This window comes from Cervus elaphus, chromosome 32, assembly GCF_910594005.1.
Source record: "Cervus elaphus chromosome 32, mCerEla1.1, whole genome shotgun sequence".
Taxonomy (NCBI): Eukaryota; Metazoa; Chordata; class Mammalia; order Artiodactyla; family Cervidae; genus Cervus; species Cervus elaphus.
Window position 1 is genome coordinate 20,625,723 of NC_057846.1, and position 19,762 is coordinate 20,645,484.

Genomic DNA, 19,762 nt, shown 5'->3' on the forward strand with positions numbered 1-19,762 from the left:
CACGAATGAAGTGACTTAGCATGCCTGCATGCATGCATTGGAGGAGAAAATGACAACTCAAGTTAATATTTTTGCCTGGAGACTCCCAGGGACAGAGGAGCCTGTGGGCTTCCGTCTGTGGGGTCGCACAGAGTTGGACATGACTGAAGTGACTTAGCAGCAGCAGCAGCTTCCACCCCTTCCCCTGACCCAGGCCAATGTTGTTAAAAGGAAATTTTTCTTTAAGAATTTTCTAATCAGTGTATCATAGTCTATGGCATATGATTTTATCATAGGCTTGAAATTCTGCTTTAATATTTTTTTTTCATCTAGAAAGGTAAGACCGATTTATGCATAGCATTTCATTTCCTTGCATCTGAACCAAGATACTGGCTATGGCGGTGTGGACTGAATCCAGTCACATGACCTAGGAGGTAGCACAGAATCAGACTGTAGCTTCTGAATGCAAACATCCTGGGGCAAATTTCAGCTCTCTGTGACCTTGGGACCTTACTTAAATCTGCTCTTAGTTCTTCATCTGTAAAATGGAACAATGGGACTACCTTGTATTGTTGTTGTGGAGGTTGATTTAATGCATGTTATTGTGCATGCATGTTGCATGCTAAGTCACTTCAGTTGTGTCAAACTTTGTGACCCTGTGGATTGCAGCATGCCAGGCTTCTCTGTCCATGGGATTCTCCGGGTAAGAATACTGGAGTGGGTTGCCAGGCTCTTCTCCAGGGGATCTTCCTGGCCCAGAGATTGAACCCATGTCTTTAATGTCTGTTACATTGGCAAGTGAGTTCTTTACCACTAGTGACACCTGGTAAGCCCGTATAAAGTGTTTATTAAGTGATGGCTCTTGTTGTTGCTATGATATAATATAGTCATGGAAACTTAGACTCATCAGGTGGCTTAAATCACTCGAGATCAAAAATACAGAGTAGTGTTCAATGGTATATGAACCTACTAGGTCATATCGTAAGAAAAGAAATACATAAATGAATGCATAAAAGAAAGCAAATGAGTACGATAGAAGACAATTAGAGTAAAATCAACTCATCTTAAGCACAAGAGAAAGAATAAAAGGCAGGAGCACTAGGAAAGTACTAGAATAGAATCAAACTCTCATCTTAGAAGTGGTATTTTTGGAACATTATTATAATCTAATAAGCGGTACCCTAATTGTCCAAAAACAAGTTAGCAGTTAAAATCTTTTGATAGTATTGGGCCTGTGGGATTTAAGCCTGAGTTGTATTTTTGACTCAATGTTTCCTCAGGGCAATTTCCAACTCTAAGAATGGAGAATTCATTTGTAAGTGTGGATTTAATTTGGATGGTCCACATTATCCTTTTCATCAAAGGATGGGGTACACTGTGAGTTCCAATCTCTTCTCTTCCTTCCTTGGTCCTTCATCTTGGTCAGTCCTGTCACTACCCACCCAGGTGCTCCAGCCAAAAATCTTGATGATTCTAGACTCAAACTACATCCCACCCCCACCAGCCTTTCTGTACCCTCCTGCCAGCATCCTGTCCAATCCACCAGTCCCCCATCTGACTTTCCTAACTGGACACTATGTTTCTGGCCTGATTTCTCTCCAACGTATTGGAACAGCCAAAGGGTTGTCACTCACCCGAATAGAGTCATCTTATGTTTTCCTCCTTGTTTGTGAAATAAACCCCCATCTCCACCCCACGTCTCTGTCTCTAGCAATGCCATTCACACCAGCTTGTGACTCTTCACCACGCTGCCCTTCTTTCATTGCTGCAATTTGCCAGGCTCTTTCCTGCCCCAGGGTCTTCTTGGATAGTCCTCTCTGCCGGAAAAAAGCTCTTTAGTCCACTCCGCACAACTTGCAGGTCTCTTACAAGCTGTGTGCGTGCCTATGCATGTAGACATGTGTCCACGGATAAGAGAGAAGTTTGTATTCCGTATGGAAATGGAGAGAATCTTACTGATCTGGGAAGAACCAGCTTTGAACATGAATAGATCCGGTGCCTGACATGCAGTCCTAAGACCCAGCCACTTACCTCCTCTGCCTCTTCTGTCCTCTCTGTGGCCATCAGTCCGGGCTGGCCTCCTGGGTGGAGTAAGGTGGTTCCTGGTCAGACACATCCTCTTTGGAGCAACTCTAAGAATGGGGGGAGGGAGCAGTCCATCCTGGTCACTCAGGCAGGAGGCCAGGATCACTGCTAGTGGGACCTGACCAACTCGGCTTCAGGGACAGCAGAGTTTTCAGTCCTTTCTCTAGCTGGAGAGTTGCAAGACTCGAATCCGCCAGCCCGGGGTCATTTCACGGAACTGGGGTCAGAATCAGCTCCACTCAGGACTCCTGGCTGAGCAGGGTGAAGAGTGATGACATTAGCAGAGGCACCAGTGGACACTCCTTGGCCAAAAGAGTGCATGCAATGAGATAAATCTGTTCAATTAAGTACAACCCGGCAAACCAAGATATCCTCATCTTTCAAATACATCTCATGCTAGTGGAAAGATTTCGCACTTGTCACCGAACACGGGGGTCTGATGGCTTGCCGTCCAAAAGCCAATAAAGAGGCAAGGTTGAGGAAGAGGAAAGTTTGCTTTATTTTAAATGTTGGCTACTGAGGGGTTGCGGGGGAGGGTGGCAGACTCCTGTTCAAAGACAGACTAGCCCTACTGACAGTCAGTGGGTAAGAGCTTTTACAGACGGAGGGAGGGGGCGGCATGCAGAAAAAGCACAATCAGCTCTGACTGTCGTCTTGAAATTGGTCATCGGGGGTCTGATCAGCGTCTTCTTGTGTGGTTTGCATGCTTGCATGCTAAGTCACTTCAGTCGTGTCTGACTCTTTGCAACCCTAGGAAGAGTAACCCTTCAGGCTCCTCTGTCCATGATTTGAGTATAGTTAATCTTCAGTTCCAGGGTGTTTGTACCCATTTCTTTGACGACAGTTCTCGGGATTGTGGCAACTTATGTCATGACTACAGCCTGATCATCATGTAGTTAACCTTTTCTACCTGGTAGGGGTTTCCATATCTACAAGACAGCTCATAGGATATGGCTCAGAATATTATCTGTATTGCTTGAGAAGAAACGAAAGATACTTAACTAAACTTGACTAAACTAGTGTTACTATTCTTCTTAGACTTCTTTCTCCTTGTTTCTTCATTTTTTTTTTTTCCACTTCTCTGGTTAAACTTGTTCTTTGGCTGAAGTTTTTCTACAGACAAAAGTCAGATGGAGGATGTGTGGGAGGAATGTAGGATCCTCCTTTGTTTCACTCTCAGCCAAAGCCTGGCAAGTTGCAATTTGTTCTTTTGTCCATGTCCTGCCTGCTTTGGGGACCATTTTCCTCTTTCTTGGTGGCTCAGATGGTAAAGAATCTGCCTGCAATTAGGGAGACCTGGGTTCGTTACCTGGTTTGGGAAGATCCCGTGGAGAAGGAGATGGCAATCCACTCCAGTAATCTTGCCTGGAGAATCCCATGGACAGAGGAGCCTGACCCATCAGGCTACAATCTATGGGGTTGCAAAGAGTCGACACAACTGATCAACTAACACTTTCAACTTTTCCATCTTTAACATCAAGAACAATGATGTGCGCATACTGCCAGTTAGCCTTTATCTGGAGCTTCCTATGTTAGTGGGCCCATTAGGACTGATGAGATGTGTTGGACAACATACTGTGTCGTCCAATACGGCAGTCACCAGCCACATGTAGTTTACCGAGCACATAAAATGTGACTCCTCTGACTGAGGAGCTGGGTTTCTAAAAGTGTATTTGATTTTAATTGGTTTACATTTAAAATTACAGCCACAGGTGGCCAGTGGCGACCGCAGTGGCGAGCATTGATCTAGAGCTCGCCTGCCATTCGTCGTCACATCAGAACATTCCAAAGCAACAGCCAAACTCATCTGCCAAGTCAATTCATTAAAATGCGTGAAAAATGACTTAATTTATTAATACTTTCAAATTAATTGCTTATATTCTAGCAGGAATTTGCAAAGCCTTAAAGGGAAAGAGTGGCAAATGTGATTTTTGGGACAATTTTCTTTGATGGGAGAGTCTTTTTGGTATCTCTCAGATAATATTGAGTTTTGCTGCATAAAAATGATATCCCCTCCCCATTAATCACTGGACAACTGGCAAGGGAACTTGTGCGGTATGAACACACATCTAATAATTTGTCATTTCCCTGGGTTGCCCTTGTGACGCAGCTGGTAAAGAATCTGCCTGCAATGCAGGAGACCTTGGTTCGATCCCTGGGTTGGGAAGATCCCCTAGAGAAGGGAAAGTTTACCCACTCCAGTATTCTGGCCTGGAGAATTCCATGGACTGCATAATCCATGGGGTCACAAAGAGTTGGACATGACTGAGCAAATTTCACTTTCACTTTTGGTTGGTAAGCTATTTAAATTTTACAAACTCTTATTTCTTTTGAGTTAAACTTCAGTCTTTATAATCCCAATTTTTTCCTGCCTGAGAGAGACAGACAGAGAGAGAGAGAGAGAGCAACCAGGCAAGCTGGAGGGAGAATCAATTTAGAAGAATTTGCAAAACACCTTTTAAGAGATGAATAGGCACCACATTAAAGTAAACATGCATAATTTGAAAATAATTTGGGAAATTTGCATTGTTTTGACAAATTGAAATATGCCCCCCTCCATGCAGTACCAGGGAGACCAGATGGTGGTGCTGGGTAATGCAGGGGGTCCACAATTGCTTTTGTGTTAATTGATATAGTGTACTAAGAAAGGTCTCTGGGGAGAAGTGTCCCCAGGTAGTTGATTGCTTCAGAATTCCAGCAGAGAGGAACCATGGCAGAAAAGAAGGGAAACATAAGTTATTGAGGACTAATGCCTCAGATTGGACCCGCTAATTTTGTCACTGAATTCAGCACAGTGTTTCAAAAAAAGTAAAAAAGATATTTCTGAGACAGCGAGAGAAATTGGTAAAGGACTGGAGTAAACTAGCAGCAGGCAGGAGAGTTTGACTTCCCTTTGGTGTGTGGAAGATCCTTTAATGTTAGCAAGTGTGTCTATAGTGGTGACAAGAGGTTCAAGGGCTTCATTTTCTAATTTTAAACTGCTGACCCTAATCAACTGAGCGAGGAGAGGTAGTGGTTTGGGATGGAGCCCGACCCTGCAAAGGCTGTTAGGATCGCCTCCAAAAAGCACTTGCTATTTAATTGGAACGTTCGCACCTGCTAAATAGCTGTTGTTTCAAGTGACATGTTGAGAAAGAGATCAACTGTTTTGGGGGTTTCCAAAGAAGAGAAAAATTCCTGCACTGCTCAGGCAATGTTGCAGTTTCATCTAATGGGAAGTTGGAGTTTCGTGTAGTCTTCAGGGGAAAGAATGTTCACCATCCTTCAGCCGGCTTTCTTTTTTTTTTTGTTTTTGGCAAACCTTTGCAAAAAGAGGGGAGGAAGGAGGGGAGAAGGGAGGAGGCCCAGGTAGGTGGGTGTGAAGAGTGAGAGGAGGGAGGAGACGTTTTTTATGAGCTTTCCTGTCTCTTAAATTTTCACTTTCAGAGGTTTTCCTCCTATCCATTTCTATTCTTTCTACTTCTTTTTCTGTAAGGTTGGACGGAAATGCTTGTTGCTGAAACAGAATAGTAGTTTTTCATCTTTTTTCATAGTAGCCAATGAAGGGGGCTTCTCCGCACATCTCTAAGCTGTTCAATAAAATTGCCTAATATACCGCCTAGAATATATGGCAGTTTTTTACATTTCTCTTTTAGCCATTTTCACATAGTGCTCTTACTATTAAAAGAACAGTTGTCTGACCTTTTTTCCAGGAGGTTAATAAAAAATGCACAGCCTCGTAAGCTTGATTCAATTTCTTTTATATGAACAGGCTGCGTAAGTGACCGTTACCGTATTTGTCTGGTTCTCAGCGCTTCATTTTGCAGTTACCAGCATTTTGTACAAATGACCACATGTGTTGTGCATTTGGTCACATCAGGTGAGAAAAAGCAAAATAGATTTTCCTGAGCCTTCAATCAAATTTCCACACAATGGACTCTCTAATGGGGACTTGAAATATATCTGGTCATATATTATTTAACTGTACTGTATTTTGTGTTTTAAGATTTTCTACCACACATTCCATTTTAATAAATGCATGAGGAGAGGCAGTGTTTGGGCTCTATATCTTAGAAATTCTACACTTTCAACAGATTTTTCAGACTTCAAAGAATTTAATATTAGTATCATAAAAGGCCTTTTGAAGAATAATATGGGGACATAAGAAAAATGAGTGTCTAAATGTGCCCTCCCATTTTGTAAGTGTTTTATTGCTTTAATTTCCTGTCTTAGTAAAGTAACACGCGGCATAATAGAAGATATATTGTTACAGAGTTTGCAATTTATTAGAAGTCTTGAGCTGGTTGAAGACTTTATATGAAGTGAAAAAGAAAACCTCCATTTAGCTGAAAAATGGAGATGAACCATAGTATCAATGTTGCAGCAGCTTTAAATGGAGTCCTATCGGGGACTGATAAGTTGTCTCTATGTGCCCTGGGTGTTTACATCAAATAAATCCATGGGCACGAGCCTCATTCTGTGCTAGCTGTGTGTCATTAGGTGCCTGGAAACCTAATGTTATTTCATTTGTGAGGCGTGGATAAGATGACTGTTGCTATTTGGATTCCATAGCACAAAGGTGCTATTAAAGCAGAAATGACCCATAACACACATTTTCATTCATTTATTACATTTTTTTGCATGCGTGACTGAATTTTAATCCTGTGCTTTGTCAACCCAGTACAGTTATATTAAGCTTTTTAACCCAGTTTCATGTACCTCACTTCGCTGTCTTTTACACAGTGGCATCAAAGCATCAAAAAGGAGGCATTTATCTTGCCAAAGAACAGAGAGACGATTCATTTCTGCATCTAAAACCGTGGAAGTGAGCAATGTGACACTGACTAACCTGTAAAAATATGTCGTAAATTTACCGCATAAATAACTCCTAGAGAGGCGGAAGCTGGGTGTTCAGCAGACTTTGCTTTGTTTTTGTTTGGGGGGTGGTGGGAGTTAGTATTCTGTAGGGACTCGGATATGCAGGCATCAAGGAGCACTCCTGAAATGGAAGTTACATGTTTATCAGGGCAGAGCAAGAAGTACAAGAATCAGAGGGGCTTCTTAATCCCACCACTGCTCTCCCACCCAAAGATGGCAAAACATCTGTTCCTAACAGAGTGTTGGGTTTTCCACAAACAACATAGGATGGGATATACAGCTGTATGGATAGCCCACCGGAAAAGACCACAGAACCACCGATCTTGCGTTTTGGTTAATAACAAAAAATCTTAGCTAATTTTGTTGGTTTCATGAGTCAGAGTTAACCTTTAATGCCATCAATTCAATTTTCTATTCTGTTTTGGACGCATCCTAAACAATGTGTGTTGTCATGTTAATAGTCTAGATGGGTTGATTGATGGAATTTTTATGTGCAGAAGATTTGATGAGATTTAAATGAGTCCATGTCTGAAATCCTGACCCATGAGGAAGCAAAATGGCTAGACAGCTTGTAGTCTGAACATATAACACAAGACAACAGACATTTCTGGTTTCCTCTGTTATCTATGTTCATCTTTGAAAGAATAATGATTTCCAAGCTTTATTGCTAACTGAAGCACAAAAGATTTCCTCTGGGCTTGCCACAGACAATCCTCAGGCACATTAGCCGAGTCAACTAGAGTTAGTTCAAAGTGAATTACTTCATTTTAATCGTGGTGACTTTACCAGCTCAGTCAATATGCTGTAAAGGGATATTGCTTTTATTTCCGCCTCTTCTTTTCTTTGTTTTTTTTTTTTTCAATTCTCCTCTTTAAATGATACTCAAGTCATTTTATTTTCAGGCATATTTTTGAGACTGTTCAAGATTTATGGGTTTACCAGTACTTCAAGATGATTCATCTTGTTTTACAATATCTGAAGTTTTGTTTGGTAACTCTTTTTCTTCTTAATCCTTGGCTAAAATCTGTTGATATTTTTTAACAAATGAATAAGTCCTTAGTAAGAGGCATTGCCAGTTATAGTTATAATGTGCAACTTTAAAAATAAATAAAATGCTGCACCGAGGATTACTAGAGACTAAATATTTACTTCAAGCTCTTTCATTCACAAATAGGAAGCTGGGATATAGAGGGTGCAACCGTATATGTGTATAATCATTAAATTCACTGATTAGAAGACATTCTTTGTCCTTTTGAATTCCCTGTAAAGTCTACAGTACATCATTCTGGAAATCTCTTAGGTAGTATGGCATTGTGCTAAAAGGCACCATATACATTACATCTATTTTTTCCTTCCTTTATTATTTTCTCATTTACTTAGTTCTTGTTGTAGAGGTTAATGATAAGTGTGGCTGTTTTACTTTGGAAAAAAACAAAAAAGCATTTTCTTTCTGACACTTCCCAGGGATGGTGTGTGGTATTTTACATTCCTTCTGTACTGAGTGGCCATTGGTTCCTAAACTTCCAGCCTTCAAAGCATCAGTGGTACCCTGTATCTTTGTTTCATTCATGATTTCTGAGTCTGAGGACCCCTCTTGGCCCAGCACACAAAAGCAGTATAATTACTTTCTTTTCTTGGTTGGTATAGGTCATGGAACTAGTGTTAATAATAATTGTTCCCTCTGGACTTCTCTGTATTTATATATCTCTGATTCAATAGCCATTGGGACCATAGAGGTGTATTTTATCTTCATTTCAGTCCTCTTGGTATTGTTTTAGCCCAAGGGGAAAATCAAATGAGGAACAGAACATGGTAAACTCACACAACTCTGAGGTCATTAACACCTAATTAGAAACAGCTCGGAGATCAAAATGATTCTGTGGTTAAAATGTGAGAAAAGAGATCAGACAATATTTAACTTCTTCTGCACCAATGTGGTCTTTGTCACCAATGGCCAGACTGTACCTCATTATGTTTCAAGGTTTTTAAATTTTATTATTATTTGTTTTAGTTTATTTTTTGGTCACCATGTGACATGTAGGATCCTAGTTCCCTGACCAGGGATTGAACCCATGTCCCTTGCATTTGATGCAGTTAACCACTGGACAACCACTTTGAAGCTTAACCACTGGACTACCAGGAAAATCCCTACACCTCATTATGTTTTTTCCCAAACTTAAAGAAGGCATGTTTGTGTATGCATTTTCTTTTTTACTCTTTCTTTGATAGAATAGGTAGTCTGTTGAAATACTGGGTAGCAAAAAAGAGAAGACTTTGCTCGAAGTCCTAAAATGCTAATTGACTTCATTAAGAGAAAGACATAGTATCACTTCATTTTAGGTCTTGTTCAGTAGCTAAGTTGTGCCTGACTCTTTGTGACCTCTGAATTGCAGCACACCCAGCTTCCCCATCCTTCACCATCTCCCTGAGTTTGCTCAGACTCATGTCCATTGTGTTGATGATGCCATCCAGCCATCTCATCCTCTGTCACCCCCTTTTCCTCCTGCCCTCAGTATTTCCCAACATCATAGAGTCTTTTCTAGTGAGTCAACTCTTTGCATTAGATGGCCAAAGTATTGGAGCTTCAACTTCAGCATCAGTCCTTCCAGTGGATATTCAAAGTTGATTTCCTTTAGAATTGACTGGTTTGATCTCCTTTCAGTGCAGGGGACTCGGGAGTCTTCTCCAGCACCACAGTTAGATGAACTTTTTAAATAGTGTGTGATGAGAAACACATCACTTGGTTGAATAAAAGAGACACAATACAGCGAGACACTCATTTGCGGGACATTTAATTATACTTGGTCAAGATCCCTGGTGGCTCAGAGGTTAAAGCATCTGCCTGCAATGCGGGAGACACGGGTGTGATCCCTGGGTTGGGAAGATCCCCTGGAAAAGCAAATGGCAACCCACTCCAGTGTTCTTGCCTGGAGAATCCCATGGATGGAGGAGCCTGGTAGGCTACAGTCCACGGGGTCGCAAAGAATCAGACACGACTGAGTGATTTCACTTATCACTAAGATCAAGAAAATATTTATATTTAAAAATCAGGCAGCCATCTATTTCTTTTAAATTTTAATAGATCTTAAGTTTTGCCACACAATAGCTTTCAAGAGTTTGTGAGGGTTTACTTTCCTAGAGGTATAGTTATTCCAGTTTTCATCATGCTGTTTGATAGTTTGAATAATACTGGAAGAAATCATGTGTGTATGCCAGAAGGTCTATGTCGTCTTTTGTTTGCCTAAGAAGGATCAATAGAGAGAAGAGAGGCATTAAATGTGGAAAATACTCTTGGCTCCAGCCCAGGTGACACAGAGTTGGGACTTCCTCTTCTTTTTCCCAGATTTGCGTCTCAGCATTTTAAATTTTCAGGCTTCCCATCTGGTGCCAATGGTAAGAATCTGCCTACCAGTGCAGGAGATGCAAGAGATGTGGGTTCAAGCCCTGGGTCAGGAAGATCCCTTGGAGAAGGAAATGTCAACCCACTCCAGTATTCTTGCCTGGAAAATCCCACGGACAGAGGAGCCTGGTGGGCTACAGTCCATAAGGTGGCACACAGTTGGACATGACTGAGCACACACACACATTTGTAAGTTTCCGTGCCGGGCCTTCTGCCGAAGGATTCCCTCACCTGGAGCTGAACCCACACTAGCAAAGCTGGCCTGGGAGGAGCCCAGAGACATCGATTGGGGCCATCTGGAAGGGCTGAGGGATGCCTGGCAAGTCAGTCCCGGGGCCTTCTGGCAAGCTCTTGCTAAATGCCTAAAGTCTTTTTTTCCTTTTTTTTTTTTTTAACTGGAGTATCATTGCTTTACCATTTTGTGTTAGTTTCTGCTGTACAATGAAGTGAATCTGTATACATATGACCCCCTCCCTCGGGGACCTCCCTCCCACCCATCTGGGTCACCATAGAGCATAGAGTTGAGTTCTCTGTTCTATACAACGGCTTCCCACTAGTTGCCTGGTTTACACTGGGCTTCCCAGCTGGCTCTAGTGGTAAAGAACTCTCCTGCCGACGTCAGGAGTCACACACCCTGGGGTTTTGCAACCAACTGAACGAAGCAGCATGTGGGAGATTCCAGCTGTGTTCTGCTGGACAGTGGAGATTTGCAAAAATGTAGAATAATGCCACTCTTCTCATATTAGCTTCAGTTTGGAAAATATAGCTATGGTTATTTTCATTTCTTCCATTATTCATTTTGTTATAAAAGGCTACATATTTCTTATGAAATAGCAAACCAGAAAATAATAAATATAACCAGAACCCAAGTATAAATGTAAACTCATCTATCCAGTATCTATATCCCTCTCTGATGGCAAATCTGGCCTTGAGTGATGTGGATTAACTTTTTTTTTTCTTAATTTTTACAATATTGTGTTGGTTTCTGCCATACAAATACATGCTATTTTTAACATATAACAGGTTTAATTTTTGTTGTTTTAGATTATTTCCTAAACACATATATTTTTTAACTTCTCATTTTATATCTCCAACATAAATATTGATAAATCTAATCCCCTAAACAAAAAGCTCTTGGGAGTCTTTCATTTTTTTTTTTAAATGAGAGAGTTTTTAAACCAAAAAATTGACAAACCACTGATACGAACTAATACTAATATCACTATTGACCTCTGCTGCTGCTGCTGCTAATCAACCTCTACCATCCTCAATATATTGGGTTTTATCACACAAACCTGCAGGCATCTAGTGAAAAAAAACACTTTTTTTTTTCAGCAGACGCACATGAAAAATTATTTTTCTCAATCAGCAGACAGACACAACCACCACATTTATTTGCAGTGCTGTCTGCAGGACTCCACTTCCAGAAATTCTGATTCCAAAAGTTTGGGTGATTTCCAAGAATCTAGATGTTTCGCCTCTAAGTAGTTCTGAGATGTTACCACATTTTTAAGGTCAATATTGCCTGAGGAACTCCTTTTTCATCTCCTCAGATGTAAAGCAATCTCTATGTTCAGGTTTTCCCCTCTCAGTATGGACTTCTCTCCTTTCTCAGTGAAGGTCAGCAGGACCTGTGGTCTTCTTGGCAGAAAGATGCAGTTAAGATTATCCGCAGGTGTCTCACGGACCTCTGTGTGTGGTTTGTAACTTCAAGGATCAAAAAGACTATGTATTGGTTTTCCAGGTCTCTGCATAGCTCAGCAGTAATTAACTTTAGGGCTTCCCCAGTGGCTCAGATGGTAAAGAATCTGTCTGCAGTGTGCGAGGCCCAGGTTCAATCCCTGGGCCAGGAAGATCCCCTGGAGGAGGAAATGGCAACCCACTCCTGTATTTTTGTCTGTAGAATTTCAAGGACAGAGGAGCCTGGCAGGCTACAGCCCATGGGGTCACAAAGAGTTGAACGTGACTGACACTTTTCACTTTCACATCAATTTTGGGGGCATAAGTTGTCCCTTTGGCTGCAGTTTTTTAGGGGTAAACTGTGAGATGATGGAAGTGAAGGAGAAGCTATGGGGAAAGGGCAGCGTGTGAATGAAGGGTGAGGGAAAGATGAGTATGGATGCCACTAGCTTGCGGATAAGATAGAGCTGAATCGCTTCCTGCCCTTCCCCCCATTAGGCTTTTGATTCTCTTTTGGAGATGGAAGGCCAGAGGAAGAGGACATAGAATCCAAAGCTCAGTGTTGGATTTTAGGTCCCCAGGTTGACCATCATTTGTGGAAATTTCTCTTTGTCTTCTTTAAATCATTTCTCTATGATCAGAGAGGTTCACCTGTGATCAAGACTTACTTGAGCTGGGATGTGAGAGTTGATGCCGTCAAATCTGTTTGGGAGTTTGGGACAGACATACACACTGGTGTATTTAAAATGGATAACCAGCAAGGACCCCCTGGATGGCTCAGGGTAGTCTGCTCAGTGTTATGTGGCAGCTTGGATGGGAGAGGGGTTTGGGGGAGAATGGATCCATGTATATGGATGGGTGAGTCCCTTCACTGTTCACCGGAAACTACCACGGCACTGTTAATTGGCTCTACCCCAATACAAACTAAAAAGTTAAAAAAAAAAATCTGTTCTCCAGTCTAATTTTCAACATAGCAGTCCTCTGCTATTCTCTCATTTGTGACTGCTTATGAAAGATCCTCCAGAGAAAGGCACGCTAACCCACAGATAAAATTTTCAAAAAGAATCCTAACTACAACTCAATATCTTTCAAAAGAGAACTGTCATGAAGCTCACGATCACTTAATGAATTCCCTAAACCCTTCTTCAGCCTCCACATACCACCCCCACCTTCACTCACTGAAATTTCCTCTACGTCAATCCTTGGGTTATAACCATGCACCCTTTGAAGTATTACCATTTTTATTAAGTATGTCCATGATTCCATTTAGAAGGCAAATGAATTATTTCAGAGGAAAGCAAAACAGAATGGGTACATCAAACATCCAATATGAGTAACTGAAAGCAGCTCAAAACACATTATAAGGGCTTTATGTACCAGCCATGCTCCCACTAAGGCTTAGCGAATTCTCCCCCCCTAGTTTAAAATATAGTATTAATTCCGTGAGGTCAGAGGGTAACTCATGGGCAAAATATGTTAGTTGATTGTGTTCCTAATGACTGTGGCAATGAGAAAGCATAATGTGAAACCTTTGAGAAATCTGCCTGCGGAAAAGATATTTTACCATCTTCTAGAGACTAATGCGTATAACTTTGAGAAAGTCATTTTATTACTCACATAAAGAAGCTGGTTTGAGAAAATTGAGGCAGAGAAATTTTAAGTAGTTTTTTTTAATAAACAGGGTAAGTAAAAGTCCTATTTTCTGTGTTAGTTTCATGGTGATTAGAGCAGATCTTCTTGTTTTGGCTGAGGGACAGTAAAGAGTGTGAGGACTTGTTTTTCCCTTTTCCTTTAGGAAATTAATGTAAATAACAATGTGGATAAGAAATACCCACAGTAGTAATGATTTTCCAACTTGGCTTAACCCATTAGGTAAGCCCTACTATGATGTGAATTTATATGAAAATGCATACATATATGTGCTTAACATGAAATCAATATTTTCCATATGCTTTGCAGCCAAAGATGCAAAGCTCTATACAGTCAGCGAAAACAAGACTGGGAGCTGACTATGGCTCAGATCATGAACTCCTTATTGCCAAATTCAGACTTAAACTGAAGAAAGTAAGGAAAACCATTAGACCATTCAGGTATAACCTCAGTCAAATCCCTTATGATTATACAACAGAAGTGAGAGATAGATTTAATGGGCTAGATCTGATAGACAGAGAACCTGATGAACTATGGATGGAGGTTCATGACATTGTACAAGAGACAGGGATCAAGACCATCCCCATGGAAAAGAAATGCAAAAAGGCAAAATGGTTGTCTGAGGAGGCCTTACAAATAGCTGTGAAAAGAAGAGAAGTGAAAAGCAAAGGAGAAAAGGAAAGATATGCCCATTTGAATGCAGAGTTCCAAAGAATATCTAGGAGAGATAAGAAAGCCTTCCTCAGTGATCAATGCAAAAGAATAGAGTGGTCATGTATGGATTTGAGAGTTGGACTGTGAAGAAAGCTGAGCACCAAAAAATTGATGCTTTTGAACTGTGGTGTTGGAGAAGACTCTTGAGAGTCCCTTGGACTGCAAGGAGATCCAACCAGTCCATCCTAAAGGAGATCAGTCCTGGGTGTTCTTTGGAAGGGGTGATGTTGAACCTGAAACTCCAATACTTTGGCCACCTCATGCGAAGAGTTGACTCATTGGAAAAGACCCTGATGCTGGGAGGGATTGGGGGCAGGAGGAGAAGGGGACAACAGAGGATGAGATGGCTCGATGGCATCACCGACTCGATGGGCATGAGGTTGAGTAAACTCTGGGAGTTGGTGATGGACAGGGAGGCCTGGCGTGCTGTGATTCATGCGGTCGCAAAGAGTCGGACACGACTGAGCAAATAAACTGAACTGAACTGAACTGAATATTTCTCAAACCTGGCAAAATGATGACTCTCCTGTTCTGCAAACAAAGATGTACTTCTTTCATTTCTTCTATATTCCCATCACCCCACTACCTATGCACCATCATCACACACACTAACACACTCATCTTCACACAATTTTGCAAATAAATATTGCAAACTGATTGACAGGTAGATGATGGATGGTCAGGTGGAATTTAGATTTAAGAAATCCATAAACAAATGTTTATTCAGCACTTACACTGAGGATTCCTCTAGGAACTGGGAGTTCTATAGGGAAAGGAAGTGGTAGTAAGTAACAAATATTTTTAAGTTTATTTTAATTTTAATCTGTGTTATGAAGCAAATAGGCTTCCCTGGTAGTTCAGATGTAAAGAGTTTGCCTACAATGCAGGAGACCCAGGTTCAATCCCTGAGTTGGGAAGATCCCCTGGAGAAGGGAATGACTACCCACTCCAGTATTCTTGCCCGGAGGATTCCATGGACAGGAGAGCCTGGCAGGCTACAGTCCACGGGGTCACAAAGAATCGACAGGACTGAGTGACCAAGATTTCACTTCATGAAGCAAATATATATGGTAATGTGATAGAAGTGACTAGGGTGGGGCAGGAAATTTTTCTAGATTACGTCTGAAGTGGTAGCGCTTCAGCAGAGACGGGACCATTGAGGATGAGTTGGGGAGGTTTTCCTGCAGTAGGAACAGCAGGTATAAAGGACCAAAGTGAGAAAGATCTATGGCTGGAAGGCAGACACAGTCAGAGCTGTCAGAGACACAGGGCATGGACAGTGTCAGCCATGGGTATGAGTTGGTGATCCATTTTTTTTTTTATTGAAGGATAATTGCTTTACAGACTTGTTGTTTTCTGTCAAACCTCAACATGAATCAGCCATAGGTATACACATATACCCCACCTTTTGAACCTCCCTCCCTTCTCCCTCCCCACCCCACCCCTCTAGGTTGATACAGAGCCCCTGTTTGAGTTTTCTGAGCCATACAGGAAATTCCCGTTGGCTATCTATTTTACACATGGCAATGTAAGTTTCCATGTTACTCTTTCCATACATCTCACCCTCTCCTCCCCTCTCCCCATGTCCACAAGTCTCTTCTCTATGTCTGTTTCTCCATTGCTACCCTGTAAATAAGTTCTTCAGTATCATTTTTCTAGATTTCATATTTACGTGTTAGAATACAATATTTATCTTTCTCTTTCTGACTTACTTCACTCTGTATAATAGGTTCTAGGTTCATCCACCTCATCAGAACTGACTCAAGTGTTTTCCTTTCTATGGCTGAGTAATAGTCCATTGTGTATATGTACCAAAGCTTATGTATCCATTCATCAGTCTATTGACATCTAGGTTACTTCCATGTTCTAGCGATTGTAAATAGTGCTGCAATGAACAATGGGATGCACGTGTCTTTTGCAGTCTTGCTTTCCTCAGCATATATGCCTAGGAGTGGGATTGCTGGGTCATATGGTGGTTTTATTCCTAGTATTTTCTTTAAGGAATCTCCATACCATCTTCCGGAGAAGGCAATGGCACCCCACTCCAGTACTCTTGCCTGGAAAATCCCATGGACAGAGGAGCCTGGTAGGCTACAGTCCATGGGGTCGCTAAGAGTCAGACACGACCAAGCGTCTTCACTTTCACTTTTCACTTTCATGCATTGGAGAAGGAAATGGCAACCCACTCCAGTGTTCTTGCCTGGAGAATCCCAGGGACGGGGAAGCCTGGTGGGCTGCCATCTATGGGGTCGCACAGAGTCAGACACAACTGAAGCGACTTAGCCGCAGCATACCATCTTCCATAGTGGCTGTATCAATTTACATTCCTACCAATAGTCATTCTTTTACACTAGGAAAGCTTTGGAAGGTTTAAGCTGGGAGAGACATGATTGTCAATGAGCTAGTGAATAAGGATTAAAAATATGGAACACGTTACAATTATACCAAATACTCCAAAGAAGCACCTCTCTGGAGACTCTGAAGCTTATCTGTGGGCCTGTGGAGTCATCAAGAGTAAAACAGATACTGTACAAACTTCCATTAGTAAGCCCAGTATCACCATTGAAAAGGATTCCTGCAAAAACATATACAGCAACCAATGATCACTCACTTGGTGGACTGTGAAAGTAAAGATTCTGTGGTTCTAGAAACAGCGGCAGTGGCCACATACTGAAGGGCAGGCTTAACAAGTGCACAGTGTGATTGAACCTGAAATCTTGTATCAGAGTTTCCAGCATCCCTACCCGTCCACAGCATAATCACCACCCACAGTGTCATCCTCGAAAATGACGTACAACCATATAGATCTTGCAGTCGCTGGCTTGGGTTTTGATGTTTACTTGCCCTGAGTGCAGCAGGCTTCTCCTCTGAGGAGTCTATGCTTGTCACAGCCCTCAGCTGTTATGAGTTCTCGCAGGTGGGTGCAGGGTGAGTTGGGGGCCAGTTTCTCGACATCGATGACTTGACTTACTCCTATTTCGTTCCTGTCATGGATCTTTGGCTGACTCGTACACCTAGCAAACAATTAGCAGTGTTGGCTCAGAGCACTTCATTTGGGTAAAGCTGCAAAAACAGACCGAGAGAACTTGGTGGAGATGGAGCTTATCAGTAGGTACAACAACCCATGGTTTGGCTGCAGCAGGTGTTAGCCTATCAGCTGCTGACCAGTGGGTGATTTAAGTCCCTGGAAGTATCATTTTTAACTTCCTACAAGTTGCTGATGTCTGCAGCTGCGGTGTTCTGGTAGGAATCTATTTTTGGTTAAAGATTTTGGAGGCAATAGTAGTTCTGAAATGCCCGAGGCTTCTAAACCAATTTGGGAAATTCAGGGGATTTGAATTGAATAAAGTTCTATAGATAGAACTCATCCTACAAATATTTTTATTGCAAAGGGAAGACCTAAAACCTATTTCTCTTGGAGTTTTCTTGTGTGGAGCATGGAACAAGTTATTCATTGGTCTGACTAGGGTTTGCAGAAACAGTTTTTACATAGAGAATCTCTGCAATAAGAAATTGGTAAGAGTTTGGGGTTGGATCAGGTTCGCACTTCAATGTTTTGTTTCTGAAAGATTTGGGAAAGGACAGGAGGGTCGATACCATTTATGGATAGCAGCTCAACAAAGAGAGTCAAACTAGAGAATTCAAAGCAAAACACAACTACTTATTATGATGGGTATTTTCAATCTGTCCCTTGGATCCACTTTCCACTTTTCTATACCCTACTTGGTGTCCTGGAAGGCTGACATTTATGGACTCCATCAGTAGTCTCCCTTGATCTCTGGCTTCCAGGTGTTGTTCTTAAGTCATGTGCTACTACTATTGTGACCCTGTGGATGATAGCACACCAGGCTTCCCTGTTCTACACTATCTCCTGGAGTTTGCCCAAGTTCGTGTCCATTGAGTCAGTGACACCATGCAACCAGCTCATCGTCTGCTGCCCTCTTCTCCTTTTGCCTTCAGTCTTTCCCAGCATCAGAGTCTTTTCCAATGGGTCGGCTCTTCGCATTAAGTGGCCAAAGTGTCAGAGCTTTAGCTTCAGCATCAGTCCTTCCAAAGATTATTCAAGGTTGATTTCCTTTAGGATTGACTGGCTTCTACTTGGGTTTGGCCAGTAGGAAATCAACAAAAGATCAGAGGGAAGTGGGAAAGTGGGGCTGGTATATTTCTTCCCCAGGCCCTCCCAGGTGGGCTAGGGGGTGGCCCTGTCCATCTGCTAAGGCCACCATTGCCCTCTGGATGATCTAGTCTATACTGTGGTCACTTACTTCCTCTAGGTGTCAAATTAGACACCAGGTTTTAGTCCCAGGGATGGTTCCTCTTAGCCTAGCTCATAGACTGACAAATAGTCCTTTTACAACCTCTTCTATTCCTCTGTGTCATCTATTTGTATTTCTTATTTCTATAAGAAATTCTGACCAAAATAATCTTTGAGTAATTTTTACAAAAGAAAACAGTTATAGTCAGGGCCTCAAAACTATAGTCAGGGCCTCATTTTAAACAAATCATTGTGCACATCAACCTCAAATTGCATTCCAAATACAGTTGGTAGACTGCCAGCATCCTTTGGAAATGGAGATCTCGGTGTGCCAGCCTAGGGCACACCCACCTTGGAGGCTGCTGTCACGAAGATTGGTCATGCTGCTCATTCGAAATCACTGTCGACAGCCACATTCCTTGTGTCTCTCAGGAAATAAAGGCTTAGGACTTTGACATCCTAGCCCCATAGTTTCTTATCTATTTGTGTTTTACTAGTTTCCACCGCCTTTTAGGAACCTGAATCAAGGTTTTAGCTTGACAAATAACGCATCGTAATTTTTATTGTTTAAAATAGGTGGAAAGGGGCTCTTAATATTTTCATGCAGAAAATTTGTTTTTTGGGAATAGACCCCTGATATCAAACAGACAATGCCTACATGAGGAGGGAAGCAACAGTTGATAGCATCTAGGGGTTAATTTCATTATTTAAATAGGAATAATAATTTATTATAACTCAGAAAATTGTGAGGATTAACAATAAGTTATGTGTGCCTAAGACACATATATTTCACAAAATGTTAGTTGTTGCTGTTGCCATCCTAATCATTTTACTGATTTTCACAAATGAAAATATTTATATTATATATTTATATTATTTTTTTATTTTATATTAATAATACCATGAGTGGGAAGGCAGAATATATTTGAGGATGCCTTAGTAACTTATGGATGGGTGTGGTACATGCAGAGTAAATGGAATTCAACTATCCTCTTGACTTCTGATGTTAGTTAACTCTTTTGGCATTGACTAGCCTTCAACTTGGAGAAGGCAATGGCAGCCCACTCCAGTACTCTTGCCTGGAAAATCCCATGGATGGAGGAGCCTGGTAGGCTGCAGACCATGGGGTTGCTATGAGTTGG